Source organism: Euprymna scolopes, chromosome 27 (genome assembly GCF_053919585.1).
Source record: "Euprymna scolopes isolate OS-2025 chromosome 27, ASM5391958v1, whole genome shotgun sequence".
NCBI lineage: Eukaryota > Metazoa > Mollusca > Cephalopoda > Sepiida > Sepiolidae > Euprymna > Euprymna scolopes.
Genome location: NC_136508.1, coordinates 64,351,722 through 64,375,576, shown reverse-complemented (window position 1 = coordinate 64,375,576; position 23,855 = coordinate 64,351,722). Strand labels below are relative to the sequence as shown.

The window sequence follows — 23,855 nt, the reverse complement described above, 5'->3', positions numbered from 1 at the left end:
GCTGTTATTGTAAAAACTTCCAGCCATTAAAAGACTGTGGTTTATGGTTGTAAAATGTTTGTGCTTTTTCTTTTTTTTTTTTTTTTTTTAATGGAAATGGCGAAAAAAAAAATGTGGTCGAATGGCAATGTGATATTTTTAGCACATGCGTTTTACGGTTTTTCCATCTTTTCGGTGTGTGTGTGTGTGTTTTCTTTTCTTTTTCTCCCCTTTTATTTTTTTTTATTTTTTTTTATTTTTTTAGTTGTGGCATTACATGGGGCTGGGTAAGGGGAAGACTAAAGAAATCCCTGCCCCACCGCTAGCTCTTAACTATGGTCCAGTGAGGAAGCTTTAACTCTGTAGTGTAGAGAAATGAATGTGAAATGCACACACACACACACGCAGTAGTACGCACACGCACGCACGCGGGTGCGCAACATACATACACACACGCAACATACATACACACACATGCACGCACACACGCACGTGTGCGCACTAAGTATTATCCACGCTCCTTTCATATGACTGCAAAAAGTAAGCACGTATTACACTTTTTTCCTTTCTTTTATCAAAATCCATGCTTCTTAAATCCAGACCAAAAAAAAAAAACTACATTAAAAATATGTATGATGTACGTACCCGGCACGGAACGAAAATGTCATACTCTAAAAATCACGTAAATGTATCAAGTAGTTTTTTTTTTGTGTGTGTGTGTGTGTTTTTTTTTACTATATAAAGAAAATCATTTTAAAATGTGAAATCAGTAGCATTACAGTGCTGATTTCGCAAGTTTGAATTGTTGTGAACTTATCTATCCTTCTCTTTTTTTTTTAAGATAGCAACGCGAGACAGCCCTTTTTGGCTATTTCATAAAATTTGATTTTCTAAGTTAAAATATAACTACTTAATGGTATTTAGTTCTCTCCCACTGCAAGAACTTAGACACCACGGTTGGAAAGTAGGATCAAGAAGTCAGTGCCTCCTCATAGGTAGGGGGCACTCTGATGTGCAAAAAAGTGTCAGGACAGCCCCGTCGGCATTCCCTCCTGAGAACGCTTCAGGCGATTAGCAATAAATTAACCCCTTCTCAAAGAGAGAAGACAACGCCTGGGAGATTGGACCGCCTAGAACTGCTCAGATCTTTACTCCCACCGCAAAATCAACAGGGACCGGATCATTACAGGAATATTCTAATCTCTGTAAACTACTTGATCAATTTACGTGAATTTTGGAATATGATATCTTCATCTCTTGATGAGTATGTGCATCATAAAGATTTTTTTTGTATTTTCCGTTTTTTCCTTTTTTTTTTTTAAATTTTTGTTTTTAAACTTAGATTGAATTCTAAATAAGAACCAAATCCATGCGTCTTTTCTTTAGGTGCTTGTGTAGATTAGTAATGTTTAAAACTAACGTGAAAACATCATTACGTACTTACCTGTCATGTCGAAATTAGTTTAAATTCCAAAATTTACAAAAAAAACGATCAAATAGAAAAATAATTACAAGCAAAAATAGAATTTATCGAATTATCGAGTTTTATCGTAAAAAAAAAAAGAAGTTATATGGCCAATTCTGTATGACAAACTGATTTATCCCCCTTGAATTAAATTAAGGATCTGCCATTTTTAAATATAAAATATCAGAATGTAATTGGGAATGCTTTTTTGTTAAAAATAGATCTAGCACATCTTCTACTGGATCAATTTTCGTAATTTTTGGAATTTATACAAATTCGATATGACACATAAATACGTAATAATATTTTTACCTGAAATGCGCTTGTCTAAAGCATCAATAATCCATAGGTACTGGCAATAATGGCTGTTAGAATAAATTGCTTTGCCTCTTCCGGAAATAAAGGATCATAGTTATTCCCCTTGGCCAGAATTAAGGATTCCGCCATATTGATTCTCGAAAACACGTGTATACTTTTAAGTTGATAAAACCTTTATGAAAGGCATTTCTGTTTAATCTTCTTTTATCTCTGCTTGTCATTTCAATTTTATCAACTTAAAAAAAAAAAAAAAAATTGACAAACTACTGCGGCCGGACAGATTCAACGTAGAACCAACAGCTCCGAATTCGGAAAAAAAATCTATGAACACTGGAAATTGACGTTCGAGTATATTACTTACACACTTTAAGCAACAGGAAAATAGAAAATAATGTACAAAATCTCTTTGCCTTTATTAATTCAGTCTCAGCGACAATATTCGAAATAATAAGCAATGCTACAGATTACAACGGCGCCATAGAAACACTAGATGCTGTTTACATAAAACCGGCAAACGTTATATTTAACCGACATCAACTTCTGACAAATAAACAGAAACCGGCACAAACTATCGGTGATTTCATGCAACAACTCGAAGTACTTGCCAAATCTTGTGAATTTCAAACAGTAAGCGCTGAGGAGAAGAAAAAGCAATATATCCGTGACGCTTTCATTAGTGGCATCTCCTCCTTGTCTATTCGTCAGCGCCTACTCAAAAAAACCATTCTCAACTCTACAAGAGACCATTACAATGGCTAGGTCTCTATAACAAGCAGAGACGCATACGATAAGCTTCGATAACCACCCGAACGTAGCCGCTACCGTAATTAAACCAGAAGACACTCCCTTAGCCGCTATAAAAGGAAATGAATTTGTTTCTTCTGTGGGAACACACAACATTCACGGGCGATGTGTTCTGTGCGTAATGCCGAGTGTAGGAAATGTAAGAAAAGTGGCCATTGAGCGAAGGTATGTAAATCTTCCTCCTCCATTGCTGCTGTGTTATACGACCCGGACCCCCCCCATCTCTCCTGACTAGGAACGGGTGCCAAAGACAGTACATACACGAAATGCAAAATAAATGGGCAAGTAGTGAACACTATGGTAGACTCCTGCAGTGTGGGAACGTTTATCAGCAAAAATACAGCAAGAAAGCTGAAACTTTTTATTATTCCCAAAAAGAAAAGCGTAGCATTGGCAGACCCTAATCATCATGCGAAAATGGCGAAACTATTGTTGACATCTCCATAAACAGTAAAAACCACCACGCCATGATAGTGGAAGTAATTAAAGACCTGTTCATTGATATGATTATCGGAAAAGACCTCCTAAAACAATATAAAACTGTGACAGGGGAAGAACTTGTTATTGGAGCAATGGGTAAGAGGGACAGTTTTCCATGGATCAAAATTTCTCCTCCTCCCCTTTTCTCTCATCTTTCTACACGGACGACCCCTATTGCCACAAAATCTCGTTGTCACTCATTCACTGACAACTTATTTATTAACATATTTACTAACATAACATATTTATTAGAGAGGAAACTGCCAGAATGTTGAGGGAAGGCATAATAGAGCCCTCTATATTTTCTTGGTGAGCCCAAGTTTTAGTGACCTCTAACGAGAATAAAAAAAAAGGGATGGTGGTCGATAAATAGATTTACAGAACTGGATGCCTATCCCATGCCTAACATTAATAAAATGATTGATGAGATAACTCGATACAATGTTTTTACAACACTCGACCTGAAGTCTGCTTACCATCAAATCCTAATTAGTCACGCCTCGAAAATACACAGCATTTGAAGTAAATGGAAAACTTTACCAATTTACTCGTATCCCTTTTGGCGTCACTAACGGAGTAAGTGCCTTTCAAAGATACATCGATGGCATTGTAGAAAGAGAAAAATTACCAGACACTTTTGTGTATGTAGACAATGTCACAATATGTGGAAAGGATCAAAAAGAGCATGCCTTCAAAGGTTTTATGATGTAGCGAAAAGATAAAGTAAGAGCATCATTTCTGTTACTTCTATCACACTTCTTGGTTACACAATCCAGAACAACCAAATTGCTCCTGATTACCTGAGGCTAAAACCACTCCTTGAAATGCCACCGTCTCTAAATTTCCGGTCTCAAAAACGAATGATTGGTATGTTCTCTTACTATAGTAAATTCATTCGAAACTTTTCTAAGATACTGCCTCTCAACCATAACAAGGAGTTTCCACTGCCCCCCCCCCGTTTATTCTAAATTCTTTTCAGACACTGAAGACCAACTTAAGAAATGCTACCTTTATAACTCTTGACCCGGATAAAGAATTTGTAGTAGAAACTGATACCAGTAATTACTGCATTGTTGCTACTCTAAACCAACAGGGTAGACCTGTTGCATTCTTTTCTCGGACGCTAAACCCGAATGAGATTAGACATCATGCTCTCAAAAAAGAAGCTACTGCGATTGTTGAAGCTCTTTGAAAGTGACGACATTTCCTACTCGGGAGACATTTCAAAGTTATTACAGATCAAAAGAGCATCAGTTTTATGTTTGATAATAAGAGGAAATCTAAAATTAAAAATGATAAGATATGTCGTTGGTGAATCGAACTGTCACAATTCAAATTCAGTATTGTTTACCATCCAGGAACGGAAAATACAGCTGCTGACACATTTTCTTGCATCTCTGCATTAACGCACACTTTGCAAGACCTCCGCGACTTGCATGTTACACTATGCCATCCTGGTGTCATGCGACTCAATCACTTCATCAGGACAAGAAACCTTCCTTTCTCTTTAGAACAAATTAAAAATATAACAGACTCGTGCTCCTCCTGTCAGTATGTGAAACCTAAATTTGCCAGTTGTAACAAAGGAACACTCATACAGGCTATACTACCTTTCCAGCGATTAAACATCGACTTTAAAGGCCTTTTACCTACTTCTGTGCATGGTAACAAATACTTACTCACCATAATTGATGAATATACTCGCTTTCCCTTTGCCTTCCCCTGTAAGGATATGACTAGCAAAACCGTGATCCACTGCCTAAACCAACTATTTTCAATTTTTGGTATGCCCGATATGATACACACTGACTGGGCTGTTGACTTCCTTGCAGGAGAAATCAAAGATTACTTACGTGGCAAAGGTATCGCCACCTCTAAAACAAGTAGATACCACTCTGAGGGTAATGGGCAAGTTGAGAAACTTAATGGAACTTTATGGAAGGCCATCCAAACGGCCTTACACTCTAGCAACATGAAACTGCCCCATTGGGAAGATATGCTCTCCATTCAATTAGGTCGTTACTATGCACTGCCACTTATAGGACTCCTCATGACAGAATGTTCAAATATAGTCGTAAATCTTCCTCCGGAACTTCTGTTCCTACTTGGGCGAAACCAGGCCCTATATATGTCAGAAACCATAATAAGTCTAATAAGCTCGACCCTCCAGTAACCCCTGCTACCGTATTAAACATCAACCCCTACTATGCTCATGTATGACTACTCTCTGGTGCAGAAAATACTGTCAGTGTGCAAGACCTGGCTTCTAACTCCTCAAATCAAGAAGACCAACACAATGAAAACAATCCTGCAAGCTCTGAAGCCCCTAAAGAACCGCGAACTGACGAAAACAATACCTACGTGAAGGAGAAGAATCCCTTACCTGATCCTGAAAATATCCATGCTCTCCAAGATGTGGACGTTGAGGACCAAAATCCCTGTGAGTCAGTGCGGAGATTGTCCAGAATGCGACGATTTCCAAGTAAATATAAGGACTTCTTAACCCAGTACTGAACAGACTAAATTAAACTTCTGTAATTCCATACTTAATTATTGTTGAAGGGAAAAATGTTCGACTAAATTGCTTTGACTCTTCCGGAAATAAAGGATCGTAGTTATTCCCCTTGGCCGGAAGTAAGGATTCCGCCATATTGATTTCTCGAAAACACGTGTATACTTTTAAGTTGATAAAACATTTATGAAAGGCATTCCTGTTTACTCTTCTTTTATCTCTACTTATCATTTCAATGGCGGAAAAATGATAGGGGGACATAGTTTATCATAATTTTTTTGTAGGTTTTCGACTACTTTTTGATTGTATTTGAAAGATTAAGGCCTAAAGTTAATATCCAAAAGGAAAAAAATATGTGTACACGTGAAAAAGAAAGTTATAATGAAAAATGTTTTCACAGCGACATTCGAAAGCTGACAAATTGAGGTAAATTTTGAATTTAAATAAATTCAATGTAAAAATCCTTTGAAAGATAAATATTAGTTTTCTGAGTCTATTTCAAAGAAAAATTACTAAAGTAAAGTCCTAAGATATCGAATTAATTAAAAAAAAAAGAAAAAAATGCTTTGTTTGTAAAAAAAAAAAAAAAAAAAAAAAGAAAAAAAAAATAGCTTAACTAGGCCCCAAAAAGCGGGAGATTCCGGCTTGGCTCAAGCAAAAACAAACAAAGTCATTAAAAAAACATGCCCAAAATTTCAGAAAATCAAAAAGCTATCTGAAAATAACGTCAGGTAGTTAGAGGGAGGAAGGAAGGAAGTGCTGGTTTCCTTTTTTTTATCCCTCAGTCGTGCATCCGTACATTTATATCGTGAACGTTTGTATAATTTTTACCATTTTTTAATTTAATTATTTTTCTGTGTTCCTGCTTTTAAACTAAAACTATATATATATATATATATATATATATATATATATATATATATATATATATATATATATATATATATATATATATATATATATATTCAAGATTATATAAAAATTATGTTACGCTGAAAGTTACACGTTCATTCAAGCAAGGAAAATATTAGAATCTTACATATAAAAATTACGTGAAACATGTAATCTAAAAAAAAAAGTAGAAATACTTTTTCAATTATAATTTTTTTGTGTGAAAATACTAAATAAACAATGCTTAATTCAACGATGATATCGGCAGTTCAAGAAATTAATTTTCCTTCGAGTTATATCAAATTTATTAATACGGACTTTAGGTGCTTTTTTCATAATGTTCCTGAAAAAAATTAATTTTTCTTTTTTATTGTTACAATTTATGATGCTCTATTTTCATAACAAAAGCAAAAAAAAATTAATTCATTTTATTTTTTTACTACTGAAAGCCATAACTTTAATAAACAAAATAATACATGGCCGAGTGGTCCTAGACGTTGTATCAAAGTTTACAGTTACCCAAAGGTGGTGAGTTCAATCCTGAACAAAGGCAGTGAAAAAGTAACATTGAAAAACAGAGAATCAGCAACTATGTCCCAAAGCCTAGCTGGAGTCCGAACACGGTACCCCCGTAATAATAATAAAGGGTTGGGTTCGAGACTCCTAACAAACCGTTCACCTGACGAAGGCCGGAGGGCAAAACGGTCGAAACGTTGTGACAATAACAACCAAGATGAGGAAGTCAGTCCGACAATCTCAATCAAAATAATACATTTTCACTAATATTCAAATAAAAATAATGGATTCGTTATATTCTGTGATTATTATTTGATAAATACTGAAAATTTTGTTAAAATTGGTTAATTTCCTGATTTTTTTTTGTGAATTTTTTAAGTAAAGGGAGGGGGTCAAAATGTTTATACATTTTGAACATCGGCATTCATTTTGCACGTACCTACAATCTAAACAGCACTTTTCTTTTTTATTATTAATTTTTAGGGTAATTCTAAAGTTTTAAAGTCTCCTTTTGGTGCAAATTCAGAGTTCAACCTAATTAAAAAAAACAAAGAAAAATCTTTATGGTGGACGTACCCATTACAGAACGAAAAAGGCTTCTTCCAAAAAATCACGTAAATTGATCAAGTAGATTTTTTTTATACAAAGAAAAGCATTTATTTTATGATTTTTAGCGACTTAAATACTAAATCGTAGCCATTCTCGGTAGTTCAAGTTAAGTTGTCTCCCTTTATTAATTAAAGATGACGCACCGTCCTCACTTCTTCATAAAATTTTATTTTCTTAGCAAAAAACAAAAAAAAAAAAAAAAAAAAAAACAAACTACTTGATCAATTTACGTAATTTTTGGAATCTGATATTTTTGTTCCGTGACGTGTACATGTACATCATAACGATTTTTCTTTCTTTCTATTTTTTTTTTATTAGGTTTAACTTTGAACTTGCAACCTTATTTATGTTTTTCTTTAAAGTTAAATGACACTGAAAGCTAATATGAATTACACAATTAATGAATGTAGGTAAAAATGGCACAAATAGATAAATGGGAAAAATGTCACATGAAAAAATGTAGATGGTTCTTCGTTATTGCGGCGAAATTTGAAAATTGAAATAATGAATTTTAATGGTAATACCATTGGTTTCACCGAGTTGGTATCTACTGAATTGTCTTGTCACAGTAATGAAAATATCTCAAAATTACGAAAAACGATAAGGTGAAAAATTAATTATTAATGAAATTAGTTTTCGAAGTCAATTAGGGAAAATTATGTAAAAAAAAAAAAATCAGAGAGTTTTAATTGTAACAAAGGGGAGGTAAGCTGAAAATCTTTGGCCAATTTAGCAAAATTTCGCTACAATAACGAAGAGGAACCGAAAATCTCACAGTGAATTTATTAAAATCTGAAGAATTTTGTCAAATTAATGCCGATAGGGCTGTTCAGGCATTTTTTGCAGGTCAGTGTTCTTTTGCCTCGGAGGCACCGACTCTTCAACCACACTTTCCGACCCTTGTGTCACATTTCTCACTATAGGAGAGAAATAAATACCTAGGTCGTATTACTACTTCCTGTCAGAAAGATTAACTACAACAATAGATAACAGATGGACCGGAAACTGGGAGCTAAGTGAGGACAAGAAAAGAAAAAAAGGAATAATATTGACATTAACAGTATCTTGGAAAGAAAACTTTGTGGCTGGAGAAAATTGTAAAGAGAACAGATATGAAGAATTGGGTATAGAAATGAAGTGTAGCATCAGAACAGATACTACACCGTGATCTTGGCCCGAAGACCAGTTTGTTGTCAATGCTACAACTTACCCAATTTATTTTATTCTTTTGGTCCTGGATATGACCTTAAACTATATACGATGGCGAGGCCCCAGCTTGCGGGCTTTGGGGAGTGTGGAGCCACCCTTTAATTGCTATTGCTCCCAGGTCCACTCTGACCCGAAGTGGTAGTATCTGAACCGACTTGAAAAAAAAAAAAAATGTATATTCTATTAAAAAAAATTTTCTTCAACATAATTGGATTTGGCATTAAATAACCTGAAAAGGGTTGATATGCCGTAAAACAAAAACAACCAACCAATCTTATTCTTTAGTATTGTAACGTATAACCAACCCTTGACAAATCCAACCTCATCAAGAAGTTTTGTGCCTCTTTTTGTATATCCCTTCCTGACCAACCTGACCCTATCATAAAGTGCACTAGGCTATTACATCAAATGGTGGATAGGAAATGACCCTGTTCCCTTTGAAAACACAAGTCTCCTGATATTAACTATCAAATCCCTTTGCTTTTTTCCCCTTTCTTTCTCCTTTTAACAATCTTGTGTTAGGATTTTGCCTTTTTCAAACCTAAGTAGGATTTGTTGACAGCATTTCATGAACCTGTCCCTATACTCCCCCTACCTCTTCTTTTCGTTTTCCTGTAAACTTGTTTTCTTGGAAGAGAAGGAGAGCCAAACACTGTTAATTTGGTACATGTACAGTTTAATCAAGACATTAAAAAAAATGAAAATATCGAAAAAAAAAAAAAGGTTATATTGTACGTATCGGTTATGGAACGAAGTTCTCCGAAAAAAAAAATTTCACTTCATTTCATCAAGGTTTTTTTTTTTTTTTTTTTTTTTTTTTTTTACAGCGAAAAAACAGTTTGTTATGATACCGCGCAAAAGGTTCGATTTTTAGAAAGAAAAGCTATTAATAAAAATTGGGAGGGAGTGTCGGCGCTTCACATGGAGTTATCTCCCTGTGGCGTGTTAAAAATTTCCATAATGGCTGACTTCAACGAACTCTCATAAAAACGTGTTTTCCGCTATAAAAAAAAAAACCGACTCAATCAAATTAAATTTTTTTTTTTTTTCGGAGATCTTCAGTCCAAAACGGATACGTACAATATAACCTTTTTTTTTTTTTTTTTTTTTTTTTTCGATATTTTCATTTTTTTAATGTCGATTAAACTGTACAAGTACCGTTAATTTAGTTAATTCGGTTAGTTTTGAGAGATAGAATGGACGTAAAAAAAGAAAATTTTCGGTGGCTAATAATTAAAAAAAAAAAAAAAAAATTAATCCTCTAGAAAAACCAGCTGTCATGTGTAGCAATCGCAAATAAAATATTTCTCTGCATTTACTGACTCGCTGTTTCCACAAAGTTTCTCGGATGTGCTCGGCCACTTACGGAAATAACCGGAAGCGGCCGATCACAAAACGTTAAACCGCTACGAGAAAAGTATAATTATAAGCAGAAAAAAAACAACATGATAGTACAATAAATAAGATAACATGTATTTAACCCAACCCCAACCCTGCGCGATTGAAATTAATTTTTAATTTTTTCCAATTTATAAAAATGTTAGCCTTCATAGATTCGCATAAGCTAGAAACGGACGGCACGTTCGTTAAAAATTAAGGAACGTTTGGTCGACGTTTTCCGGTTATTTCCGTCAGCTGCCGAGTGAGTCCGAGCCAACTTCGTGAAAATCGCAAGTCGGTTAATGCTGAAGCACCAAATATTCATTTTCTCTTACGTATCAATGTCCATGCCAAATGATTCGACCACACACTGACCAATCAGCTTGCAGGGCGCATTGATTCCATTTGTCCCTTAAGGAACATTTTTAGCCCCTTCACTCGGACACTGTCCAATTTTCTGCCACTGAAATAAACTATTTTGTTGTTATTTTTAAAGAGGTTTTGTCTTTCCTTTCGTCCTATGTGTTCGTCTACTATTAATATATATAGAGGTACATCTATAAAATTATATATTATTAAGGCATTTTCATCAGTGTGATGAGTTGATAGATTCTGAGATCATTTTGGTATTTCAGCTGTTTCCTTCACAGTGGCAATGAGTCAAAATATTCAGATTGCTCATATCAGCTTTTTGTTAACTTGAAAATAATTTTTTTTTTTTTCAGACAATTTGGCCACATACTTAGCTTTGCAGGATATACTGATTCTATCTGTCCGTTAAGGCGCTTTTTTAGCCTCTTTGGGAAACACACTCGGTCATCATAGAGAATCCGGCAGGCGATGAAGAAAGACCTCCTTCCTCTCTTCTCTCTCTTTCTCTCTCTCTCTCTCTCTCTACTGTCCCTGTCCACTGGACATGCCAGCATAGAAGATAACTGTTAGCCAATCTGTGACACCCAAAGAACTTTCTACCCTTCTTTTTTCTTCTCTCTCTTTCTCTCTCTCTCTCTCTCTCTCTACTGTCCCTGTCCACTGGACATGCCAGCATAGAAGATAACTGTTAGCCAATCTGTGACACCCAAAGAACTTTCTACCCTTCTTTTTTCTTCTCTCTCTTTCTCTCTCTCTCTCTCTCTCTCTCTCTCTCTCTCTCTACTGTCCCTGTCCACTGGACATGCCAGCATAGAAGATAACTGTTAGCCAATCTGTGACACCCAAAGAACTTTCTACCCTTCTTTTTTCTTCTCTCTCTTTCTCTCTCTCTCTCTCTCTCTCTCTCTCTACTGTCCCTGTCCACTGGACATGCCAGCATAGAAGATAACTGTTAGCCAATCTGTGACACCCAAAGAACTTTCTACCCTTCTTTTTTCTTCTCTCTCTTTCTCTCTCTCTCTCTCTCTCTCTCTCTCTCTCTACTGTCCCTGTCCACGCCAGCATAGAAGATAACTGTTAGCCAATCTGTGACACCCAAAGAACTTTCTACCCTTCTTTTTTCTTCTCTCTCTTTCTCTCTCTCTCTCTCTCTCTCTCTCTCTCTCTCTCTCTCTCTCTCTACTGTCCCTGTCCACTGGACATGCCAGCATAGAAGATAACTGTTAGTCAATCTGTGACACCCAAAGAACTTTCTACCCTTCTTTTTTCTTCTCTCTCTTTCTCTCTCTCTCTCTCTCTCTCTCTCTCTCTCTCTACTGTCCCTGTCCACTGGACATGCCAGCATAGAAGATAACTGTTAGCCAATCTGTGACACCCAAAGAACTTTCTACCCTTCTTTTTTCTTCTCTCTCTTTCTCTCTCTCTCTCTCTCTCTACTGTCCCTGTCCACTGGACATGCCAGCATAGAAGATAACTGTTAGCCAATCTGTGACACCCAAAGAACTTTCTACCCTTCTTTTTTCTTCTCTCTCTTTCTCTCTCTCTCTCTCTCTCTACTGTCCCTGTCCACTGGACATGCCAGCATAGAAGATAACTGTTAGCCAATCTGTGACACCCAAAGAACTTTCTACCCTTCTTTTTTCTTCTCTCTCTTTCTCTCTCTCTCTCTCTCTCTCTCTCTCTCTACTGTCCCTGTCCACTGGACATGCCAGCATAGAAGATAACTGTTAGCCAATCTGTGACACCCAAAGAACTTTCTACCCTTCTTTTTTCTTCTCTCTCTTTCTCTCTCTCTCTCTCTCTCTCTCTACTGTCCCTGTCCACTGGACATGCCAGCATAGAAGATAACTGTTAGCCAATCTGTGACACCCAAAGAACTTTCTACCCTTCTTTTTTCTTCTCTCTCTTTCTCTCTCTCTCTCTCTCTCTCTACTGTCCCTGTCCACGCCAGCATAGAAGATAACTGTTAGCCAATCTGTGACACCCAAAGAACTTTCTACCCTTCTTTTTTCTCCTGCAACACACAGTACAACTTTTTGCTGTCGAAATAAACCTTTCCTTGTTTTGTTTTAAAATAGGTTTTGCTTTTCATCAACTACTAATTAATCTGTAGAGGTGCAAACGCATCCCTAAAGATGCACCTAAAAAGATGTTGATAATTGATCAGCATCATATCGTATGAATCCGAACATTCTATTGTTGGCATTATTTCTCCAGTCAGTATTATCGGGTATTTATGGGAGGGACCGCGAAAAGGTTGCCAACATCCTAAGTGAAAGTGATTTTTGTGAAACGAACTGGATTCGAGCTTGTAACCCACAGGTCTTTAGACCGTATCATTAACCACTAGAATACGGTCATCTCCCATTGATAACTGATGATTATTGTGGAATGCTAACGTGTTCAGGAAGTTGACGAACAGAAAGTCCCAAGTGACATTGTTATGAATTTGTGAAATAACCTAACCACAGGTTAAAAAAAAAAGAAAAAAAAAGAGACCCTTCTTGAGGTGAGACGCACAAAAAAATTAACAAAAAACATCGTTATTTTCATGGTAAGTGCTCGTCTGAGCTCCAATCTATGTCCCCCCCCCCGTGCTTTCACAAATAACACTCGACTAGCTACAAACACTATCAGCAGCTTCTCCCATAATATCTGTGCCTAGATCTAAACACATTCTATGAACAAAGCTTCTTTCCCTCCCATGGAAACACTATTCCGCTGGCCTGTTTCCCGGCCGACTACGGTATCGTAACCTTCAAGTCCAATGTAAACAAGTTCTTATTGAACCGTTTTCTTAAATAATAAAATTCTACCCAATTTACACCATTAACGATTATGACACTACCATCTTACATTCATTAACCCTAATCTTCAAGCCTTGATAAGTGGTGACTCGTTAGAAAAAAAAACAAAAAAAAAAACGGAATAATTTGAAAATAAATATTTATTTCTAAGAGTAAAATAATCCTTAGTAAAATTACTGCTCGGGCGAAAAGTGGAAATACATACATTCTCATTTGTTAAATATATCACTGTTTCGATATGCCTCAGTGAATAGGATTGTACAAGACTCAATAAGCAGCAAAAACTCAATGAAAGGGGGGGGAACAACAACAACAAAAAAAAAACGATGTGATATCCTGCCTCTACGAATAAGAAGACACCACAGAATTTAATTGACGAGTTGAATTTAACAATAAAACTCGACATTTTGAAAAGAACACTGTTAAAAGCAATCGCCGACGAACCACTCTGTCTCTAAATTCCTACGTCAATGTGTAAAAAGCACAATACCTTTTCCGGTGCTTCTGCATTTATCGACCCGCAATTCCACGAAATTGATCCGGGCTCGCTCGCCAACTGACAGAAATAACCGGAAAAAGTCGGCCAAGCGTTTCTCAATTTTTAACGAACGTGCTGTCTGTTTTAAGCTAATACTATGAAGGCTACTTTTTTTTTTTATGAATTAATAATAATAATAATAATTTTTAATCGTGCAAGTTAGAGTTAGGGTTGGGTTAGATACATGTTTGTCATTTTATTTATTGTATTTCCCTGTTTTCCCTGTTATAATAATTATTATAATTTTCTCGAAGTGGTTTAACGCTTCGCGATCGGCTGCTTCCAGTTATTCCCGTCAGCGGCTGAACACACTGGAGAAACTTTGTGGAAATCGCGGATCGGTAAATACCGACGTACCGCTTTTCCTTTGATTGTTGTCAGATGTTTCTTTCGTATTTCGTATCTCTCTTTTCTTCCAGTTAAATCGGATTTTCTTTTTACTTTGATTAGTTTAATACGTTGGTCTTAGAAATAAATATTCATTTAAAAATTATTCCATCTTGTTTTTCGTTGATCTTCATGTGCCTCTGATCTCTTTATTGTGAATTTCGAAAAAGTATCCACCTTTTTCTTTTTTTCCTTTTTTCTTTCATATTCTTTTTTTTTTTTTTTTTTTTTTTTTTTGTAACCTGCGGTTCGATTATATCACAAATTCATAACTGTGTCACTTGGGACTTCCCGTCTGTGATGCAACTTCCTGAACACGTCACCTTAAGTTCTTACTCTTATATTTCTAGTAGAATTTCCTGCTGTTTCTACTTAATCTAACTTCATGCAGAAAATTTCGTTTCGACATCATTTCAGAAAACCCACTTTCAAATTTTGCCCTTTTTCCACCTTGAAATGGATGTCATCTTTATTGCTAGTGGCCCTTTGGTGGTGTTGCTTTATTCTTGTCTGTTACATTTCCCTCTTCCTGTCTCCTTTTGAGTCCTTCATTTAGGACCTCTAATATTATTAGTTTTCGAGGAATACAAAGCAAGCATTGTGAACTAGGATTCTTTTTCATTTTTCTTCTTCCAATAGAATCGTTAATAAAATTCGTAATTCTTTCTGTAATCCAACTAGATTTAGTAAAAAAAAAAAAGTTTATGTCTGACTTATCCACCACGATTCACTCATGAATGTTGTGATTAAAACAATCAAGTATTAACTGTTCTACACTGCTGCCAAAAACTCGTTCCTCCAAACACTCTGCGGTCAAAAACCCAACCCCAAAGCTCGACACTGTGCTGACAATACTCACTACTTCAACATCCAAATAAATAATCAACACAGTCTCTGAAAAATTAGGCCTTTTTAAATTTTAAACCGGAAACATCTCATTTGCATATTAGGTGACAATATTGCAAGCATATGAAGAGAAAAAAAATGTTCATTTTATTTTTTTCTTCATTCTTTTTGACTGCACAGAACCTTACAGGCTGTACAAAATCAGCTTTCTACCAATTTTAAAAGCATTTAATCACTGAATAGCAACTTATCCTGCCCTTGGTAGCATTTCAGACCACTAATGTCAAACAGTTTTTGTTTTAACATTGTTCGATAATAAGCAGTCCTGAATATTATGTGTTAAATTGTCAGTAACTCTGACATGCTCCTATCATAGAACTGCCCTGATTTGGGCTGTGATGGTACTCTTCAGTTCGGTGATAGTCTAGGAATTGTTTTGATAGACATTATTTTTCCAATCAGCCCAGAGATAAAAAAAAAAAATTGGGAAGTTAAAGTCTAGTTAGTATGAAGTCCATTCAAGCTAAGACCTTTTTAATGATGAAATGATCACCAAAGTGCCCCTATTAATCGGGCATTCATGACCGAAACTTGGTGGACAACTCAGACATAGGCTGAAATTTATTTGTATCAAATATGGTTGGATTGATTGTAGAAAGTATTGTGGATTTTATTAGTGAAGGTTTGGGAGGGGGGTTACCCTATATCAGACAAACAGATGGACAGACAGACACTTAATTTTATTTGTATAGATGGGAGAAACTTCTATTTTACTAAAATTATTACAGAAATTGATGCTGACATAGTCTTAAGAATTGGAAGGAAGGAAGGAAGTACTATTCTTTTGCAAGTTGAACTAATGAAGCATTTCCTCTGCGGGTTCTTATGAGGATTAAGTTTCCTTTTTAATTTATAAGCTGTTATTCGTTTTTCTTATGAGTTAAAAATCTGTTTCCTGTCTTGAAGGCAGACTTAATATGGTATCTCTACTTATATATTAAACACGCTTTTAAAAAATTCACACAATGTCTTTTATGTGTCTGAGGGTGTTCTTAGATAGGTATTGTCTTGTATCGGAATGCCTCCAATAAGTATAAACAATCGATAATCAAAAAAATCCGATTAAAGAAGGAACAGTCCGATTTTGACCAAAGTTAACACCTTTATATAGCCTTACATCACAAGTGCATTTTATCACTGCACAAACAGAAAGGCTTGGCATATAAGATCAACAGTAGGTTATTTGATAAGATAGGGGCACATTTGAAATGAATGTTTTTGCTTAAAGCACAATCACCACATGATAGTTGACTTTAACATTTTAAACGTAAATTCAAGACATTACTTAGTTTATGTATCTGGCAGTGTTCTTAAATAGTTTTTTTATCAGAATATCTTCGTTAAGTGTTGAGACATTATATTGAACAGGTGGTGGTGAAGAAGCAGTGTAGTACGGTCCTGAGTGTAATTGCCAGTAACAAAGATGGCGGCGAACTGATTGAATCCAAAATTCGACAATTTTTATAGTAACTTTAGAAGCTTTTCATTGGTTGCTCACCATGACTTGTGGTTATAAAAACGATCGTCGAAATCATTGGTCTCATACTCCCCATCAGGAGTCAAAAACTGTTAATAATAAGTATCGATAATCAAAAAATATCCTATGAAAGAAGAAACAGGCGATTTTGACTAAAGTGAACACCTTATGCAGCCTAACATCACAAGTGCATATGAGAAGTTTTCTTATCACACAAGCAGAAAGGCCAGCATATAAAATCAACAGTAGGTTCTTTGATATGAGGGGCGTGTTGGAAATGAATATTTCTGTTTAGAGCACAATGGAACCATGATATTTGACTTTTGCATTTTAAACTTTTATTTAAGCTAGAAAGGACTTGTCCTGCCTTGATAGAGTTCAAAATAGACTTCGTAGCCTTGTAGATGTCCTTTTCTCTTCCTTGCAACCTCTATCTCACAGAAGAGATGTTGCGAGTTTGTCTCTGATGTATCGTTATTTTCATGGAAAGTGTTCGACTGAGCTTCAATCTATGGTCCCCCCTCGCCAAACTTTCACAAGAAACACTCGTCTAGCTGTAAACACTATCAATAATTCCCCCCACTCTTTATCTGTGCCTAAACCTAAACGTAGATTCCATGAACAAAGCTTCTTTCTTAGAACTGCACGCCTGTGGAATTGTCTTCCGTTTTCCTGCTTTCCGGCTGACTACAATATGGTTGTCTTCAAGTCTAATGTAAATAAGTTCTTGATGAGCCGTTCCATATAAGTTATCAAATTTACCAAATTTTCATTACTAATGATTACTATATTGTCCAATTTCTAATGTACACTCTTTAACCCTTATCCTTGAGTGGCCTCTTGGCCTTGATAAATGTGGTGTTGCCTATGTAAAAAAAATAAAAAATAAAAAAATAATTTAATAAAATCAACAATAAGTTCTCTACAGTGCAATGTAGACTACAATGTAAGGTGGATTAAGCACAGACAATCACATTTGAAAAATGGGGGATTTTACCGATTCCGGTGACAATAAAAATATTGGAAGTGTTGAACATTTGTTGATCCTCATTCAGTCACAGGCAACCTTGCTGGTTATATATAAATGTTCCTATTTACTTGCCTCCCCACGAGGGCAGAGTTTGACACGAGGTCGGTTTTTAATGTGGGGAAAATCTAGCTCCCCAAAAAAGGGGCACTCTGGAAAGGAACAAAAAATTAAAATTGCCTCAATCTGGAAGTATTTCACCTCCACTGATCGAGGTCAGAAAAGGTGAAGTGATATATCAGAACAGATACTACACTTTGATCCTAGCACAAAAAAGCCAACATGTAAATGTGAAGCAGCAACAAATGTACAGTTGTAACTCTGTCACAGGCGTTCAGTTCTAAGAAAGAAGCTTTGTTCATGGAATCTACATTTAAAATAGGCACAGATAAAATGTGGGGAAATTATTGACAGTGGTTTCAGATAGACTAGTGTTTTTCGTGAAAGTTTGGTGAGGGAGGACCATAGATTGGTGCTCAGACGAGCACTTGCCATGAAAATAATGATGAAGCAGAGACAGGCTCGTAACGTCTCTTCTGTGAGAAAGAGGTTGCAGGGAAGAGAAAAAGGCATCCTTCACTAGGCTACAAAGTCTATTTTGAACTCTGTCGAGGCAGGATAAGTTTTTCTGGCAGTTCTTGCCCAAATGTGGCAACAGTACTCCATCCTTGGACATACTTGGCTCTTATACAGGTAGAAAATTACATCAGCAGTGATATATCTACTGGACCTATAGAATGATTCCACTATTTTTCCAGCGACCTTGACAACGGATTTGATGTACATGTTCCATCACAGATCAGGAGTAAAGGTTAGACCTAGAAGCTTGTCAAAACATGGAGCCTCCCCAAGACGAGAGCCATTCATTTCAATTGATGCCAGATGTGTTGGCATGTATTGTATTATTGTTGCATTCTGCAAGATTTTTCAAGCTATCAGATCAGGCTGTCTGAAGGTACTGGCTTCTTGACCTAAACTGCACCATTTGCCACCACTCTCAATCCATTACTTGTTGAAGTTTGAGGCTGGCACAGCCAGTTCATCTCTTCCGTAGGCAGCCTGGAGGATAGGAGCCAGGGATGATGATGCTTTCAATTTTCCTAGGCCACACACTATGTGCTGAAGGTGACTGTATCAGCACAGCCTGCTCCATCAAAGAACCTCTTGGATACTGGCTAAACCCAGTCTAGACCTCAATGAATGTATAGAGTCTTTGTCAGAGAGCTTTGAGGCACAGATCTACAATGAGCTAATCTGGCTCTATCCTCAGATGTAACAGATCGTGTCTCGTTAGCGAAGAACACTCCTCACACAGGAATTGTAGAAATATCGTCTGTTATGCAGGGAGATGCTATGACATGTAAGGATAGAGAGGAACTTTTTAAGCTTTTCCCATGCTGACCTCATCCTAGCAGTTGTGGTGTCATAATGGACTCTTCCTCAATGACATCATCGAGGCAACAAAATGAATTAACAACTCAATCTAACTTCAAGTGGATGGAAAACGGAGTAGTATTTGTGGGTATCAAAGCTTGGATGATCCCTAATTCACTCACAATAGCAACTTATGTTCAGTGGCAGTTTCCCTTGTTTAGGAGTGAATATACAGGGTGGCCGAAAAGTCCCAGGACACTATACATGTATTTTTAATAAAACACAGTATTTTTTTAATGAAACACACAGAAAACATATATATTCAACAAAAAAAGAGAACTTTATTAGAAACAAAGCAGAAAACAACTAGAGTAATTTAGTGGTCTAGGGGATCAGTATGTTGGCCCTCGTTGTTCTTGCACAATTCCATTCGCCTCCAGGTTCTTTGTGCCATTTTTTTTAGAGAATTCCTTGATACGCTAGCAAAAGCTGCAATAATCGCATGCTTTAGCTGATCAATGGTTTCGTATCTAATACCAGAAACTTGACCTTTAATTAAACCCCATAATGAGTTGTCTGGAGTGGTCAAGTCGGGGCTTCGTGTCCTGGGACTTTTCGGCCACCCTGTATATATATATATATATATATATATATATATATATATGTATATTTTACCAAGGGTTCACCACATATCAAGCCCAGAGGCCACTCTAGGATAAGGGTTAATTTGTGACTGGTAGTCATTGGGACAATAGTGTAGTAATCGTTAGTAGTGGAAATTTGGTATAATTAGATTATTTAAGAGGACGGTTTAATAAAGAACTATAAATAAACAAAAAGAAGGACATGTAGCCATGTCACGCTTCACTAAAACTGTACATTATGTGTTGCCAACCATGTTTAATGATGTTGTGTTTAACATCCATTATTAATATGCTTCATCATCTCCTTCATGGATGTTAACACACGACTGATTGACTGAAGTCAAGAAGCTTCATCAACCATATCGAGCCCCTCACAACATCTCAGGAAGAAACCAAATTGCAGCTGTGGACCAGTGTATTAGATAATACCTCCCTGCTGCTGACATGAGAATCCTCTCTTCTGAATCCCTCCCTGCTTGGCTAAAAAAACCTGGATTTAGTACTCAACTGCCTGAGAACAGAAACTAGGTTATCAAAATTTGCTATGGCTCGATGAGGCTGCAAAATTGACCTAATCTTACAATAATCTAATATTTAAAAGGCTATATATCTGTCTGGCTGTGTTCATATTTTCAAACTCTATCTACTCCAAAACGAAAAGTCGCAGAATGGCGCTTGGGTGCTTAAAATGATTTCATTTTTACGGACCATTCTCGTTTGGGTCTTCAGCAAGTTAAAGTAGTTTTTAAGGTGGCAAAAAACGGGTCAAAATTGAAAAATTGTATTATCCTCGTTAAACTTCATTGGTTACATAATCTCTGGAAAAATAACCTCGGATTATATATATAAGAAAAATACCTGCCTCCTCCAAGATAGATAAAATTAAATGTCCACTAATTAAGATTTAGCAGCAAGCTACTAAATCTTGTATCTTTGAGAAATACAATAGTCTGTGTGAAACAGTGACAAAAAAAATGTTGTATAACTTAACATACTTAAAAAATATTCAAAGAAGAAAAAATAATATTTTTGAGAGAGAAAACAAATAATATGTTTACCAAACTTTCAGTTGGCAGAAGATCTGGGTTGAATTTAGCAAACGCACTTCAAAATGTTGTCAAACCTGCATTAAGTCATGCGCACAGTACAGCAATCTAGAGTAAGTCTCTAAATGTTATAAACTCAGCATAGCTAGCATGATTGCTTATATTATCTAATATATAAAAGACTATGTCTGTCTGTCTGTTTCAGTATTTTCAAACTCTATCTCCTCTGAAACTAAAAGTCGTAGAGCAGTGCTAGGGGCCTCAAATGATTGAATTTTTTATGGATCGTTCTTTTTATGAGTCTTTAATCGCTTTAAATAGTTTTTAAGGGGTCAAAATTAAAAAAAAATCGTTATACATTTTGTACATTCATCTTAATTTTTAATTTTTAATCAGTTCATATGCGTGTCACGTTGATACAATGTTAATATCACCATCTTTGAATTCTACAGTTTTGCTTTCGATTCTAGCTGATGGCACCCAAATACGTTTTTTTTTTACTTTTGAAATCACGACTCTATAATAATACAAACGAAATCTGGACAAATTAAAATATCATATTTAAGTATATTTTACGCCCTGGCAAACCAGACCCCCCCCCTCGCCGCTAGTATTGTCTATGTTTCTAATGTCATTATTTACTGTACTGTACTGGAGTGGCACTTCACCTAGGTAGGTTGAACCGGCTTCCTCCAAAGGAGGAAGTTTCATGGGAGTATGAAATTCACAAGCAGTCGCCAATCTCGTGCATATCTCCATCAGGGAAGATGATAACATTAAGTTTTTGCGGCTCTTGCAAGAAGATGTGAACGTTCTCCTACAAAGAATGCTTTCTATTCCCAAATGGTCACCCATCTGGTACTGACCAGGTTCAACTTTGCTTAACTGTGGAGATCTAATGAGAAGTATGTCATCATGATTATGCCATATAATGCAATTAATTAGCTGCTTTTATTATCATTATTATCTGAATTAACTGAATTATCTTCCTTGCACTGATATCTAAATTATCTCCCTTCAATTATTCTCGCCAATAAGAAATACGCTCTCCTGTCCTAAAGTTTTAAAAAACTCATTCCATGCATGTATGACGGTTAGAACGACCCATATCTCTATTTTTTTTTTTTTTTTTTTTTTTTTGGCAATGCTTTCAAAGTTATTATAGGACACAATCATATTTACACCGATTCTCGCCAGATTACTGAAGTTAAGCAATGATGAACCTGGCCAGTACCAGCTGGGTGACAATTTGAGAAGGCTAGGCATTGTATGTACTGCACCAAGTTGTAGAAACTTTCAGGTTGGTATCTGGAAGCATATTTAATTCACTACAGGAAATGCATTTCTGAATCAAGACAGAAAGCAACTGGGAACTACCATAGCTCTACAATTTGAAGAGCCGTGGTCACCAACCCTGTTAAACAGCAGGGCTGTTGATGATGGGTTACAGTATCAGATGTGGTCAAACTGACTAAGATCTTGACTGTGCTAAGTTTAAGCATTGTAGGATCTATTTTATTGCATTAACCTATATTCTTTGAAAAGGTTTTTATGGAAATCACTCGAGACAAGGCATGAAGCCACTTGATGTAAGAAGTTAACAAGAATGAAAGATGATTATTGCAAAGACAGCAGATGTCTATTGATCTTAGCCTTGTAAAGAACAAAGCTGTAGGTATAAGGAAAATAGTGAGCAGGAAGAGAGTTCCATAACCTTGCAGTCCTTGGAAAGAAGCTACTGAAATAGGAAGCTGTATTACCATGAGGTATTAAAACAGTGAATTGATGAAGACCTCTAGATTAACGAGTCAAACGAGCTGGAACAAAGGAAGCAGGGAATAGATCAGACAATTCTTAAGAACACACGTCTTAATAGTATTTGTAGAAAAGACTGAGACTAGCAACATCACGTCTGTGAGAGAGAAGTTGCAGTGAAGAAGAAAGTGTGGGGTTGATCAAATTACAGATACGTTTCTGTAAACCTTCAAATAGGACACAAATTCACTAACCCAACTGGTATAAATTCATCTCTCCTTTTCCGAAAGATGACTGAAATAGTAGACAAGCTGCTATTGGATGGATAGCAAGCATAAGGTGTTACCTACTCTGGAGTTCGGGACACTTACAGCATTTTAAATACCAATACTGGATGAAAAGAAGGAAGTGATCAACGTTTCGTAAAGTCTGTTTTTCAAGCAATTATTTGTCTGCCAGTCTTGGAATCTTTAATACCTTCTTATACAATTTTGTATTCGTCTCTTGTATAAAACGGATCAAATATACCATCTCTACGTCACTCTGAAATTGTTTATGCTTATAAAAGAAACCAAATATTAAGTCTACTGAAAATCATTTTCGACCTTTTTCGTCAAATGACACCCTTGAACTTATAATTAAACTAGCCTGGGTGCCCGGCGCTGCCCGGGTGTTTGGAGGTATGTGTTGAGTAAAAAAAAAAAAAAAAATGGTAGTAATCAGGTAGGCTTGAACCCGTGACGCGAAGGTAGAAAAGGAAGTAAAAGAAAATCTGACGTCTTACCATTACTCCATGATGCGCCCGAAACTTCGCAGAACAGAGTTCCACAAGTGAGCAGTTCTAGGAAAGACGCTTTGTTCATAGAATCTGCATTTAGATTTAGGCACAGATAGAGCGAGGGGAACTCTCAATTTGGCTTGATTATGACGTCACTACAGGCTAGCATATGTATTGATTCTTTGAGTTTACTTAAGTCCTGATATTGACTTCTTTTATTTTCGGCTCATTGCAAGAGGAATGAGATTACATTCTCTCTATTTTTGATTTTTCATGCCTAATTTACATGTCTCCCCTCGGACTATGAATTTTTAATATTTCTCCACCCTGAACTTCATATTTCCCATTACAATTGTCTTTACACAGCAAGATTAGATGTAGGTGCATGAAAATAATTTTCAAAATGGAATTTTCCACATTACTCTAGAGTAAGGAGAAATCAGAAAATTCTATCAGAAGTTAAAGAGTAGAATTAGGGATGCCGCGTCATGGACAGGAAGTCTTCAGTGACACACGGTGGATAACTGATGAAATCTTTTCCTTGTTTTTAAACTGTGAAGGGAAGCGCTCTCTCTCCTATA

General features: G+C 36.2%; 2 protein-coding genes across 7 annotated transcripts in view; one reads left to right on the top strand and one right to left on the bottom strand.

Annotated features, from left to right (window-relative positions):
* The window catches only part of LOC145248873 (11-beta-hydroxysteroid dehydrogenase type 2-like), a 55,096-nt gene extending 53,318 nt beyond the window's left edge, over positions 1-1,778 (bottom strand). Inside the window, exon 1 of the mRNA XM_080110630.1 lies at positions 1,757-1,778. The gene's annotated coding sequence lies outside the window, so the exon portion shown is untranslated. The remainder of the gene's footprint in view (positions 1-1,756) is intronic.
* The window catches only part of LOC145248871 (acidic mammalian chitinase-like), a 208,571-nt gene that overhangs the window by 5,485 nt on the left and 179,231 nt on the right, over positions 1-23,855 (top strand). Inside the window, exon 1 of one of the 6 annotated variants that reach the window (XM_080110627.1) lies at positions 447-519. The exons of the other annotated variants lie outside the window; for them this stretch is intronic. The gene's annotated coding sequence lies outside the window, so the exon portion shown is untranslated. Of the gene's footprint in view, positions 1-446; positions 520-23,855 lie in introns of those variants that run through there. 6 annotated transcript variants of the gene reach the window in all.